General features: G+C 43.5%; 1 pseudogene; it reads left to right on the top strand.

The window, feature by feature from the left end:
* Window positions 1–4,987: 4,987 nt before the first annotated feature.
* LOC130850612 (small nucleolar RNA SNORA70) lies at window positions 4,988–5,102 on the top strand (annotated as a pseudogene).
* The last annotated feature ends 9,964 nt before the right edge of the window (window positions 5,103–15,066 follow it).

Raw genomic sequence — 15,066 nt, 5'->3', positions numbered from 1 at the left:
TTTGGAGGTGTAAAGCTTTTAAGCAGCTTTGTAGCTGCTTAAAAAATAAAGCTTCCTCCAGACCCCCCACTAGCGTGCTTAAAAAAAAAATAAGGAAGAAAAAAAAGAAAAGTACAGGTATGCCGCACGCCCAGGTGCATTTGGGCATTTAATTCTCCATCCCAGGTCCTGGAGTGCCCACTGGGGGCTTTATGTGTGCAAGCTCAGTTTCAGGTTCTTCTCTCCACACTCTTATGTTGTCTTCTGAAGTACATACAAAGGGAGTGGCACAATATGTTTTCCAGAAATTACAAGCATTTCAGGATAACTAGCAAATTAAATGTCCAGGCCTTATCCAGATCCAGCTTTAGCAGTTTTCCATCATTAGCAACTGCCTCATTCCCTTAAAAGGTCCTGTAATCTCTTTTATAAATCCCTTGACATCACCAGCTGGCCCCTCTCCACACCACTCAGAGCATTTTTCCTGAAACAGGGCTGGAGGGGCCTCCGAGTTTTCCACCTCTCTGAGCAGCCGTGCTGTGCCATTCACCGGCCAAAGGCAGCCTCTGTAATTTGAGCTCCATGTACATGATAACACTTTAACTGCAGCCAAGCTTAATTAAGAACAAATGTTCCTCAAGTCTGTACCTTTCTGGAAAAAGCAGCCCAGTCTAACAGCTAGAGCAGTGACAGGGTTGAAGTGAGGGTGGGGTGGGGTGGGATTTGTTGATGCACGTCTGACTGTCGGGACAAATGTGCCGGGCACATCACTAGTGCTGCTGTGGCCCAGTCAGCTGCCTCCTTGTGGCCCGTGTCCATTTCTGAGGCATCATTCCCTATCGCTGCCTATTGTCCATCCATCACATAGTCCAAGAAAGGTTCTTATCAAGCCTAATGGTGGAATGGAATATGCTAATTACTCAAATTTTCTGGTTCGTGGGAAGTTATCATGGATCTAGTCTAGGGTTTACCAATGAGAGTGTCTATGATTTAAAAAAAGAAAACCAAACATATTTCTGAACAGATATTTGTATACCTGTGTTCATAGCAGCCTTATTCACAATAGCCAGAAGATGAAAACAACTCAAAAGTCCATCAGCAGATGAACAGATAAACAAAATATGGTGTACACATACAATGGAATAGTAGTCAGCCTTGAAAAGAATGAGATTCTGAGGCACGCTGCAACATGGGTGACCCTGAGTACACAACGGTAAGTAAGCTAGGCACAAAAAAGACAAAGAGTGTAGGCTACCATTATACACATTGTAGGGGTGCCTAGAATAGGTGAATTCAGAGAGACAGAAAGTACAATAAAGGTTCCCAGGGACGAAGGGAAGGGGAAAACGAGGAGTTATGGTTTAGTGGGTATTGAGTTTCTGTTTGGAATGACGAAAAAATTCTGGAGATGGCTGGTGGTGATGGTTGTACAACAATATAACTGTGCTTCCTGTCGCTGAATTGTATATTTTTAAATGGTTTAAGTGGTGTTTTAAAAGCATATTTCTGAAGATGTTGTATCTTTAAACAAGGTATTTGGGTTACTTGTGGAACTACAGGGTCACTGCTGCAAATATCAGTGATCATTCTGCTGATGAGCAGAAAAGTTCTGATTAACCAGGCGTTCTAACTGAGATGATCTTAAATCATCAGGCATGCCCTCTACTTTGTGACACTTCACGTTCTTCTGGAGACCAGTTGGGATATTAAGCAGCCAAGGAAAATGACACATTTTGAGATATTAGATACTTGAAACACCTTGAGACCATCTCATATGCTACCTCAAGGCAGTTTTCATGGTTATTTCCGTGCAAGTTTTGACAGATTTTAGAACTCAAAGGGTCATATGGACCTGGTTTCCATCTAAACATCAAGGATAGGGTAAAAATTCTCTTATGTTTCGCGGCCACGGGAGGTGGATGTTATTGCATTCAGCACGCATTTGCTGAGTGCCTACTCTGTGCCACTGTCATGAAAGACATCATCTATTCAACAGATATTTATTGGTTGCTAATTGTGTGCCCTGTGAAGAGCTCTGAACAGTAGAAAGAATAGATGAAACGATTCCTGTGCTCAAGGAACTCACTATGAGCTGTCAAAGAGTTAAGACTGGTATTCAGATTGTACAGAAATAAACCAGCAAAAGTGCCTCAAAGGGTACAAAAGTGATGCCACAAGGGTTTAGAGTGAGAGAAACCACTCTGTGTGGCAGCCAGGGATGGGTGGTAGAGGGAGGTGGGAGGTGACGTAGGGAAAGTTTCAAGCAGGAGGCAGTATTTGAGCTTGGCATTAAAGGATTATATTATTTCCATGGGCAAGATCTGAAAAGGGCATTCCAGGCATAGGAAACAGCCAGTCAGACTCTTGCTAGTCATCACTTTTAGTACACTTGAGGCTGCAGTGCCCCACCTCCCAAGCCTCCTCTGCAGATGCATCTTGAAGTTACCTGAGACTTGTTTGTGGTCAGCCAGTGAGTCCTGCTCAATTGTCCACTGAGCTCTGTAGGCCCTTCCCAAACTAACTCAAGGGGACTGGCCACAGAGATTAAAAAGGAGTTGAACACGAGTTGCCAAGACCCATCTGAGCTCAGATCTCCACCCTGTAGCTTTATATCCTTGGACCAGAAAAGGACAAGGGGCCCAACAAAGCGCTTTTCTTCTTGTTTTAGCCAATAAGAAAAAAGGGATAGAAAAGTAGTTGCTTGTTTCAGGACACAATTCTTATAGAAAAGAAAGCAATGTAATGCTCTGGGCAGAGAATGAAGCCTGAACTTATCTACAGGCCTGTCTTACACACTTGTGCACGTACATGCACATGCATACACACACATACATGATTTCAAGGGCAAGAAGGAATTGCAACATCTCTCATCTGCACTCACCCACAGCCTGCAAAACAAGGCCAAAGGATAAAATCCTTTATTTCACAACACAAATCCCCCAGAGGGATTACACATTGACCTCTGAGAGTCACACTGTGATAGAGCATGTTTTCTTGACATTCGCTTCTGTGGAGAGAAGGTGGGCCTGGACCCCCAAGGAGGTGAGGGGAAAGCACACATAATGATCTCTTGCCTCATGGTAGGAGGTGCCTGGCACTTTCACTGATTTTATCTCATTTAGTCTTCACAACTCTGGAGGTTGGGGATCACTGACTCTTCTTGTAACTAAGAATTCAGGACTTCCTACGTGGCACAGTGGGTAGGAATCCGCCTGCCAATGCAGGGGACATGGGTTCGAGCCCTGCCCCAGGAAGATACCACATGCTGGGGAGCAGCTAAGCCCGTGCGCCACAACCACTGAGCCTGCGCTCTAGAGCTCGTGAGCCACAACTGTTGAGCCCATGTGCCACAACTACTGAAGCCCATGCACCTAGAGCCCGTGCTCTGCAACAAGAAAGGCCACCGCAATGAGAAGCCCACGCACCACAATGAAGAGTAGCCCCTGCTCACCGCAACTAGAGAAAGCCCGTGTGCAGCAACGAAGACCCAACACAGCCAATAAAATAAATAAATAAATAAATTTATTTTAAAAAAATAAAAAAGAATTAAGGCTTCAAACTCATGCCTTCTGTGCCAAATTCCAGGCAGTATCCAAGAGTAGGGAAAAATGTAGGAAGAGGCAAACTTTTCCAAATGCACTTTTCCAACTTGCCCAAAGCTGACCTGGCACGTGTGTGTCTGTGTATATATGCAAACACACATACAGGTGTAGCAAAGACACAAGTATGAGCTCAGCCATCACACTGCCTGAGTTTAAATCCTGGCTCCATCACTTAGGAGCTCTGTAACCTTGGTAAGAGAATTAACCTCTCTGTGCCTTTCCACTTGTAAAATGGAAACAATAGTGACGTTTGTGATATTTCAGATATTCTTCAAAATAATACAGGCTGGAGAATTAGGCATGGATATAGATGAAACAGGATTGGCCATGAAGGGACTTCCCTGGCAGTCCAGTGGTTAAGACTCTGTGCTTCCATTGCTGGTGGCATGGGTTCGATCCTGGGTCGGGGAACTAAGATCCCAAACGCCTCCAGGCATGACCAAAAAATAAAAAACATTTGAAAAAAAAAAAAAAGATTGGCCATGAGTTGATAATTATTGTACATGGGGGTTTATCACATTCTTTTGGTCCACTTTGTATATGTTTGCAATTTTCCATTTAAAAAGTTTTAAGCAGTATTATTCACAAGATCCCAAAGGTGGAAACAACTCGGATGGCCATTAACAGTTGAATGGATAAGCAAAATGGAGTATGTAATACAATGTAATATCATTCAGCTTTAAAAAGGAATGAAAAATCTACAAACAGTAAATGCTGGAAAGGGTGTGGAGAAAAGGGAATGCTTTGGCACTGTTGGTGGGAAAGTAAGCTGATACAACCACTATGGAGAACAGTATGGAGGTTCCTTGAAAAACTAAAAATAGAACTACCATATGACCCAGCAATCCCACTACTGGACATATACCCAGAGAAAACCATAATTCAAAAAGACACATGCACTCCAATGTTCACTGCAGCTCTATTTACAATAGCCAGGTCATGGAAGCAACCTAAATGTTCATCAACAGATGAATGGATAAAGAAGATGTGCTACATATACACAGTGGAATATTACTCAGCCATAAAAAGGAATGAAATTGGGACATTTGCAGAGACATGGATGAACCTAGAGACTGTCATACAGAGTGAAGTAAGTGAGAAAGAGAAAAACAAATATTGTATATTAACTCATATATGTGGAATCTAGAAAAATGGTACAGATCAACTGGTTTGCAAGGCAGAAATAGAGACACAGATGTAGAGAACAAACATATGGACACCAAAAGGAGAAAGTGGTAGGGGGAGGGGCAGGGGGAGAGGTTGGGAGGGTGAACTGGGAGATTGGCTTTGCCATATATACAGTACTAATAAGAAAAAAATCAAATTGTACACTTTAAATATAGGCAGTTTATTGTAGGTCAATTATATCTCAATAAAAATTCTTTAAAAAAGATAAATAAAAAGGAATGAAATTCTGCTCTTTTCCCTGTGAGGGCCCAGTGTGCAATGGCTGCAGCCTCCTTGGTAGTGTATGCAGCCTGTTGCCTGTACGGGTTGCCCTAAGGGACCTTGGAGACAGCCCTTTCCAGTGGACATTCATGACTGGCCTCATGCTGTCCCAATCTAGGCTCCAGACAGGTATGCGCCGTGCCTTTGGAAAGCCTCAGGGCACAGTGGCCAGGGTTCACATGGCCAAGTCGTAATGTCTGTCCTCACAAGGCTGCAGAACAAGGAGCATGTGATTGAGGCCCTATGTAGGGCCAAGTTCAAGTTCCCTAGCCGCCAAAGATCCACATCTCCAAGAAGTGGGGATTTACTAAATTTAATGCACATGAATTTGAAAACATGGTGGCAGAAAAGCGGCTCATCCTGGGTGGCTGTGGGGTCAAGTACATCCCTAATTGTGACCCCCCTGCACACATGGTGGGCTCTGCACTCGTGAGAGCCTTGGCACCATCCCCTCCTACTCACACCCACCAATATAAATCCTACTTTCTCGTCAAAATAAAAAAGGAATGAAATTCTGACACATGCTACAATGTGGGTGAACTTTAAAGAATCATGCTAAGTGAAATAAACTAGTCACAAAAGGGCAAATATTATACGATTCCACTTACATAAGATGCCTAGAATAGACAATTTCATAAAGCCGGAAAGTAGAATAGAGATTGCCAGAGCCTGCGGAGAGGGAGACAATGGGGAGTTATGGCTGTTGGGTACAGAGTTTCTGTTTGGGATGATGAAAAATTTCTGGAGATTGGTAGTGGTGATGGTTACACAACATTGTGAATGTACTTAATACCACCGAATTGTACACCTAAACATGGTCAAGATAATAAGTTTTATGTATATTTTGCCACAGTAAAAAAAAAAAAACATGAGATCATGCACGTAAAGTGCATAGAGTTTTGGGCACATTGTAAATTCTCAATTAACATTTGTTCTTATCACCAGACGCACACCCCAGGGGCACGCTGGTACATTGAGACAAGAAGGTCTATCCAGTCTCTCAGAGACATGTTTTGGGGACTATGTTTCATTGTCTGTCCCCCAGGGTTTCTTTACCCAGACCCTGTGTCCCAACCTGCGCATGTCTGTATTACCTGGGTTTGTCTAGTTTGCAAAGCCCTTTTGTTTTCATTCTCTCACCTAATCCTCATGAGAACCTTCTGAGAGAAATGTGAGTATGGTTCCCATGTGCAGATAAGAAATCTAAGGGTCGGTCAGGGAGGTTATGGGATTTTTCCAACAGCAGGTAGGCAGATGCCAGGTCTAGAAGGGAAGCACCCCTCTTCTACTCCACACCTTCTGTGCATTCCTTCTCTTCAGTCTTTGACTCCCATACCCCATTCCACTGTAAACCTATCTGCTTGTGGCTTCTTTGATGGGAGGAGGTTTCTGGAAATATGCACTTCTGGAAAGCCAAGACCAAAGACTTGATTCTTTGCCTTCGTTATGGTTCCTTGGAGGGAGTGATGAACTGTAAACTGGGAGGGCAATGCCCTCTCAGAAAGGTTTCCAGGGATCCCCTTGCCTTGACGCCCCCTCTCTGAGCAATCTTCTTCCCCACACTTCTATTTTGCTTTACTGACCCAAGGCCCACGTGACATCCCTGCAGGACGAGAAGGGAAATGTCTGATAGTGCCCCCAACATTCAGAACATCTCAGGCTGACTCGACCTCCACCTCTGGCATTTACAACGCAGGAAACCACTCTTTCCCCATTCCCCACACAGTCTCTCTATAGTCCTTTGTGACGCCCCGGTCTCTGAGTTTAACCCGTATACAAGCACCACTTGGGACAGTGGACTCGACCCCCCTGACCGGCCACCACACTCCTTCTGCTCGGGAGCCGGAGACGAACACTCTGAAGTGCTGTGCCTGCATCAGAACTGCCTTCACTACCCGCACAGCCAAGAAGCTTCTCCTCGGTGCTCTTTCAGTCGTTGACTTGTCCGTTCATTTATTCAGGAACGATACTCCATGCATGCATTTCAAATCCCTACACCCATGAGTTGATGTGAACCAAAACACCACACAAAAATTGGGTGTGGAAATGAATTCTCGGGGCAAGCTCATCTGTGCCTGAGAACACTGTTGAGATGACCACCCACGTTTCAGCAGGGCTCGTGACTGAAACTCGACATGCCTGAGTAGGTCTGAGTTATACTGTGCTTCACAGCTGTTATTTCACACACAGCTAGGCTGCTTGGGATGGTTACAAAAAAAGGTTATCCAATCTTTCTTCAGATCCTGCTCCTAGCATTGGCTAGGATCATGGGTTACGGAGACCTTGTGAGATTTCCACCTCCAATTTATCTCCTGAGCCTCACTCTCCTCCATGGTCATTCACAGCTCTGATACCATGTCCTTTCCCTCTGTCTTGCCATATTTGCTCCTGGTCATGCTAAGGTCTATGCCTGGGACAAGGACACTTTCAAAGTTTCCAGGAAATAAGAATCTATGCTGTTCCATCATCTCCCATTTTCCTTATTATTTAGAGCAATTTTAATAACCTGGAAGACACCTTTTGGGTCAGCTCCTTTAACCCCATCCTTTTACATAGGAGGAAACTAAAACCCAGAGTAGTTAAGTGAATTTTGAAAAGCCACACAGCTGATAGCAGAACTGGAATTAGAACTCAAGCTTCTGGGTCCTGTCACCATCCCAGTAGCTCTACCATCATCCACCTGCCATGCGGAACTCTGCAGGCTATGCCCGCGGCAGGGCTTTCAAGGCTGGCCAAACACTAACTCTATTCACTGGTCGCACAGCTGATCACTGCCCCAGAACCTGTCTGGTTTCCATCTAGGCGTCATTCTCTACAGTAAGGCAGTCTCTGGTGCCCTCAAGGGGCAGAACTGAGTAGTGGCGAGCTGCTCCACTGACAAGACAAAGCCAGGCAGCAGCCTGAGAAGTGACCCCAGTGATCCACCTTCACCCCAATTTTACAGAATACTTTAGATTCATCTTTTTATTTTAAAGATCATGAAACATTTGTAAGAATACGAAATAAGTTTGAAACACAAGCTGCCCCTCAGGCTCACAAAAGCATAGAACAGATCTGGCTCTGACCCTATGTGAGAACTGGGGAGCCCACAGGGCCATGCCAAGTGCCTGCTCCTCAAAGAATCTGAACTTGAAATGGGTGAGCATAAGGGAAAAGTGGTGAAATGACCCTCAGCTGGAGAAAGAGGTGCTCATTTCCTCCCTCTTGGTCCTCGGAGCCACAGTGCTGCCCTCTCATCCAGGATTGGAGATGAGTGTTCAGGGTGCAGAGCGCTTGGTGAACAGTGGGGGCTGACAGTCAAGCAGGGAACTAGGCAAGAACATCTCCCTGGTGGAGGCCAGAAGCCCTGATCTCCCTAGGGCAGCGGTGCTGGGAGGGCAAGCGTGAGGATGCTGCCGGGATGTGGGCGGGGAGGAGGAAGGAGGAAAGGAGACCAGCAAAGGGTGACCTGGAAGGGAAGGACCACTATAGGAATAGTTGGGAGGTCTGGGAGTTCCCAGAGCAGCAAGGACGGGAGGTGAGACCCAAGCTGTGGGCTTCATTTCTACCTAAAAGCTGTGAGGAACCCAGTGCTATCTGTGTGTTTTTTCTGTGAGAGGTATCCAGAAACTGTGACCTTTTCTCTACCAACCACTGACAGACTATATATAAGCAAAATTAGTAGTTCTATCATCTGTTCCCATAGCCCTGTTGGGGCACTTATCTTGTGTTGTATCTTGTTTCATCTCTGACTCTCGAACTATCCAGTTCAACAAACATTTATCAAATGCTTCTGTTTGGCAGACACTGGCTGCCACAAGAGACTTAAGGAACTCTGACCTGTCTCTAAACCTCCTACATGGCCAACACAGTGCAGCTTGGTAGGTACTAGATTTGAGTACTGGGGGTGGGGGTGGGGGTTGGGGGTTGGTTTTTTTATGTTTTGTTTTGTTTTTTGGCTGTGTTGGGTCTTTGTTGCTGCACATGGGCTTATTCTAGTTGTGGCGGGGGTGGGGGCAACTTTTCGTTGTGGTGCACAAACTTCTCATTGCAGTGGCTTCTCTTGTTGTGGAGCAAGGGCTTCAGTAGTTGTGGTGCAGGGGCTCAGTAGTTGTGGCACACGGGCTTAGTTGCTCTGTGGCATGTGAGATCTTCCCAGACCAGGGATCAAACCTGTGTCCCCTGCATTGGCAAGCGGATTCTTAACCCTTGAGCCACCAGGGAACTCCCGAGTACTGTGTCTTTAAGTAGGATGGTTAGAGATACGGATTCCCCATGTGACGTATGGAATCCTTGGTACCTGGGTTTCTAGTTATGTGTGTCGTTCTTGCAAATGTGACCAATGGGGGCTCGTCAACTCCTTCACCCTCTTTTGTGGTTGATGGCTGTATGAGTCAGGGTAATTGAGTCTAGCTGTTGTAACAAATAATCCCAAGTTTCCATAACATAGCGCACAATCAAATGTATTCCTCCCTCACAGTAGTGTGAAGTGGGTGCTCCTGGTCAAGCAGCTCTTCTGGGCTGCTGTCTTCTAAGGTGGTGACTTGAGATCCAGGCTCCTTGTGTCTTGGGCTCCACCTTGTCATCTCCACCGGATTCTCTACACGCAGCCAGATGATGAAGAGATAAATGAAGGCCATGTACCTGGAACTTAACCAGCTCAGCCAGAGGTGACACACATCACTTCTGCTCAAGATCTTTTGGTGAAGACTAGTCACATGGTTCCTGCCACATACTCTAGAAGCAGAGACCTGGGGACTCTGGCTATACAGCTGCTTGCCAGCAATGACTCTTCACCTTGGAAGGGAGCATGAATTTTTGAGTTAGTCATGCCTGCCAAAACAGCACTTTAGGATAATTAGGCATTAAAGTTCTCCTATGAGAGACAAAGAAATAAAATGAATGATCATTCGACTTATATGTACTATATACTGCAACATCTAGAGGACAACCCTTTCCTGGGAAGATTTGTTAAAAAAAAAAAAATAGCAATTTTAAACCAAGGACCCTCCCAGGATCTCCACATTTGCTCATCTGGGTCACCACCATCGGAGCTGGAACCAGAGGTACAAACAGAGAAGAAGGGGAAAGATCCAGGTGCCTTTCAAGGCTGAAAGAGAGCTTGATGGAAAGACAAAGAAACTTTTTGTGTTATCCTCTGGAAAGAAGATTATCTTCTTTCTGGTAAAGGTTCTGTTTCTTTACACACTTCTAGGCATAACAGGGCATAAAGACAGGTCACAGACAAAGGTGTGTTCCCAGTAACAGAAATTCTAAGCTGAGAAAGACAGATGACTGCATGAGACCTTTGGCACTAAAGGAAGAAGCAGTCTGAAGAATCAGCTAGAGATGAAAAGGGAGGCCTGGCCTAATCTGGGTTCTTTCACTAGCCCAAGAAGAACTGGATTTGAGGCCTCTGATTTCTACCTCTCTTTCTTTAGAACATGAGACCTAAACATCACAGGGTTTCTGGTCTGAGATGTAGGTTTGGCATAACCTAGAGGTGATGACTTGTCAATGATGTATGTTAAATTGAGCGGCAATTAGGCTACAAGGAAGAGAGTAATTAAAACTTAGAGGTAGTTCTAAGACCTGTGTGAAGACCTGAAACAGTCTGTTTTGGATAAAAGTGAATAATGCTTCACTCTTCCCTCAAAACATAGATATAAATATTCTCTGAGTCTCAAATCCTGCCCATCCAGCCCCTTTGTGTGGACCTAGGGGTGAGGAGGGAGGTGAAGGGTGAGTTTGAAGACTGTATGATAAGTTTTGTGAGATGAATCAACTAACAGGTAAGACGTGAGCCCCCTAGAGGTGAGGGGGATCCTAGAGTATGCAGCCTCTACCTTCCCTGGAGCTACCAAAAACAGAAAAAGAGGGAGGTGCCAGAATAGACACTGATGTCACAGAATCATCACCTTCAATGCTAAACCCTGGACCACTGATGTGTGGATCCTAAAATTCTCCCAGAGCAGGTACAAGACTGATCTGAGAACCTAGGTGGGGATTGGCCTGTAAGTAGGAGCTGGGAAGCTGTAGCTACAAGGGATTTGGAGCAGGAACTCAGTAGGTATTACATTACACCATCAGAGAATGCAGTGTCAAGAACCCTGTGTGGTTAGCGATACTTAAACTAAGGTTACTAAGCTCTCTTCTAGGCCAGTGATACAAACTTAGTGCACATGGGAATCATCCTGGGAATGGGAGGAGAGTGTATTAAAATGCAAAGTCCCAGGGTGCCAACTAGAAAAGAGGTCTGGGAGGGGACAAGAAGTCTGCATTTTAAATCAGCATGACCAGGTAATTCTCAAATAGGTGCTGGAGACAGCTGAAAACAGTTGTTGGCTAAGAGGCTACAGTGGATTTGACAGAAATAAAAATGATTTCTATCATCACCCAGGAAAAATTAAAATCTTTTTGTTTCTAAAAGGAAAACATTCTTGTTAGTTGAAATAATCTTATCACAGAGCTTACAAAAATTGAATATGTATATTTCATTTTTTGGCAGTGCACACTTTACATTTTAAAGCAGGGATCTATTTTTTACCTTTTCAGGCTGATTTTGTGTCTTGGAAAACTGAATATCAAGTTGCTCATTTAGGTGCAGGTGTGATGAGTCACTGCAGGTGAATGTTTCCAACATGGCAGGGGACTCGTGGGTCTTTTTTGAAACAGGTTGTGGAAGGACAACCACTGATCCTATAAACACAAACAGTTATACAAAATTGCTCTGTTCAACTAAAACATGTTTATGACTTCAAAGGTGGTAGTGATTTTAATTAAATTGGCCTATGATCAACTTTTTAAAAACTCTTATTTTTAATTTGAAATGTTTCCTTATACAAGGAGAATAGCATGAAATACTTCAAATACTAGTTTTTGTAGGAATAATAAAATTCTACATGTAACAGAATAAAATAAAAAAAGACTCTCTGAGTTTAAAATGACCTTGAAAGTAAACTATTCCAGCCACTCATCTGATGCTTATCAGCCTGTGGAAATGGAAACAACACAGGCCTTGGAAACATAAGACCTGAGTGTGAAATCAGCTTTGCCACTTGGACAGTAGCTATATAATCTTAGACATGTGACGTAAGCTTTCTAGGCCTTCATTTCCCCATCTGTAAAATGGCTTGTTGACCACCATGTTCTATGATTCTCTTCTACGATTTCACCTTCCTCTTCACGTTTATTCATAATCTGAAGAAGAAACATGAGCTGATTTTCGCTTTGCAAATTATCCTTCAATTTAGGTTGAATGAATTAGAACATACATATGTACAAAGATTTTTTTAAACTAGACCTAAAATTAAAATGTCCTCAATTAAAATGTTTAAAATATGAATAAATTAACTCCCAATAAAATCAGAAAGGACATTTCCCAATACGATGCTTAAAGAAGACGGTGGCAGGTAGCGAACCAATGATGCGGCTGCGTAAGTACAGCCTATATTTGAGTGGAATTCTTCAACACAGATAAACAGGGCCATCAAGTGCCATACTTGTTATCACAAATTATCTCTGGAAACACATCTCTTTGATGCGTAATGGGATGTGCCATCCCGATTGAACATTATTTCCCATCAGAAGAGTGACTTCCTCTTATCTAAGTAACCTGCACAAGAATCTTTTGCAACCCTTTCTTAAAAGATAACGTGGGTATCATCTTAATTTTAAAACTATTATTAATGCAAATAAATAATTTTAGTTCAGGGTTTTGCACTTTCCAATCACAGCACATAGCATGAACTCAGTAATTGTTTACTGCATGAAGGACTTAAATTGAATAAAATGCTAGACACTTGACAAACTGGATCACTGATACAGTTGAAATAGCACTGGCATTGGGGTCTTGACCGCCTCTTGCTAGCTGCATAATTGTAGGCAATTTACACAACTTCCTTGAGCCTCAGTATTCTCCTCTGTAAATGAAATGAGAATTCTCTTCCCAAACACTAAGTTTAACAGGAGAATTAAAAGAGATAATACCAAAAAAAGGAAATCTACGAGAAACTTCATCTCGCATTATTCTTTTGGTGAAATTCTGAATTTTTTTTTTCTCCTAAACCTTTCTGATCATCAATTCTAATGTGTGGGATTTTCTCCCCTCACACCAAGCAATTCTTGGCCACTAGCTGAGTGTCCTACAAGTCCTACGCTATCTGCCTGGAGATAACATTAGATCCCACAGGTTAAGGGTTAGGTCCCACAGGACTGCTCCCCAACTTCTATCCCACTTCAGACATCAATCGCAAGTCCAGCTTGTCACTTGTGCTTCTGATCAATTGGCTGTAAATCAGAGGTTCCCACACCCCCTCCTTGGGTTTGATTAATTTCCTAAAGCAGTTCACAGAATACAGAGAAACATTTTACTTACTAGATTACCAGTTTATTATAGAAAGACATCACTCAGGAACATCCAGATGGAAGAGATGTATAGGACAAGGGACAGAGCATAGAGCTTCCATGCTCTCTCTGAGAGGACCACTCTCCTCAAATCTCCACATGTTCACTAACCCAGAGGCTCTGCAAACCCTGTCCTTTTGAATTTTTAATGGAAGCTTCATTACATAAGCATGACTAATTAAATAACCGGCCATTGATGATTGATTCAACCTCCAACCCTCCTCCCCCCATCCCCGGAGGTCAGGAGGGTGGGAGTAAAAGTTCAAACTCTCTAATCTCATGGTTGGCTCCACTGGCAACCAGCCCCCATCCTTAGGTGCGGTCCAAAAGTCACATCATTAATATAACAAAAGACACATTTATTGCATTCATCACTTAGGAAATTCCAAGGATTTTAGGAGCTCTGTGCCAGAAATGGAGACAAAGACCAAACATATATTTCTTATTATAAATCACATTATCACACCTCCTAAGACTGGGAACAAGTCTGCTCTCATTCTATTCCACACCTTACTGGAAATCCTGGCAATAAGGCAAGAAAAAGAAAGAAAAGGTATACAGATTGGAAAAGAAAAGATACTGTCTTAATTCTCATACGTATGATCCTCTATGTAGAAAATCCTGAAGAATCTATAAAAAAAAAAAAGAACTAGAACTAATAAGTTGGTATAGCAAGTCACATGGAGAACATGCAGGAAGAGAGGGTGTTATTGGGAAACTCAGAAATCTAAACAGGGACTTCCCTGGTGGTCCAGTGGGATGGTCCCCCCGCCACCACCCCCCAAAGCAGGGGGCCCAGATTCCATCCCTGGTCAGAGAACTAGATCGCACATGCATGCCACAACAAAGATCCTGCTTGTCAAAACTAAGACCCAGTGCAGCCAAAATAAATAAATATTATAAAAAAAAAAAGAGAGAGAGAGAGAGAGAAATCTAAACAATAGATGGGTAATTTAGACAACAAAAAAAGTTAGGCCCACCCAGTCATGGCATGTATCCCACACCCTAGTTTCATGAGAATTGTGTACACTTGGTATATTTTTATAAGCTTGCCTTGAAAGGAAATACTTAAGCTTTTTTTTTTTTATTTTTTTTATTTTTTATTTTTTGGGGGGTACACCAGGTTCAATCATCTGTTTTTATACACATATCCCCGTATTCCCTCCCTTCCTTGACTCCCCCCTGCCCAAGTCGCCCCCTCCCTCCCCGCCCCAGTCCTCTAAGGCATCTTCCATCCTTGAGTTGGGCTCCCTTTGTTATACAACAACTTCCCACTGACTATTTTACAGTTGGTAGTATATATATGTCTGTGCTACTCTCTCGCTTCGTGTCAGTTTCCCCTTCACCCCCCCGCCCCCTCCCATACCTCGAGTTCTCCAGTCCATTCTCTGTATCTGCGTGCTTGTTCTTGTCACTGAGTTCATCAGTACCATTTTTAGATTCCGTATATGTGAGTTAGCATACAATATTTGTCCTTCTCTTTCTGACTTACTTCACTATGTATGACAGACTGTAGTTCTATCCACCTCATTACATATAGCTCCATCTCATCCCTTTTTATAGCTGAGGAATATTCCATTGTATATATATGCCACATCTTCTGTATCCATTCATTTGTTGATGGGCATTTCAGTGGCTTCCATGTCCTGGC

Source organism: Hippopotamus amphibius, chromosome 3, assembly GCF_030028045.1.
Source record: "Hippopotamus amphibius kiboko isolate mHipAmp2 chromosome 3, mHipAmp2.hap2, whole genome shotgun sequence".
NCBI classification, from domain to species: Eukaryota; Metazoa; Chordata; class Mammalia; order Artiodactyla; family Hippopotamidae; genus Hippopotamus; species Hippopotamus amphibius.
This window is presented reverse-complemented; position numbering and strand designations above follow the sequence as displayed.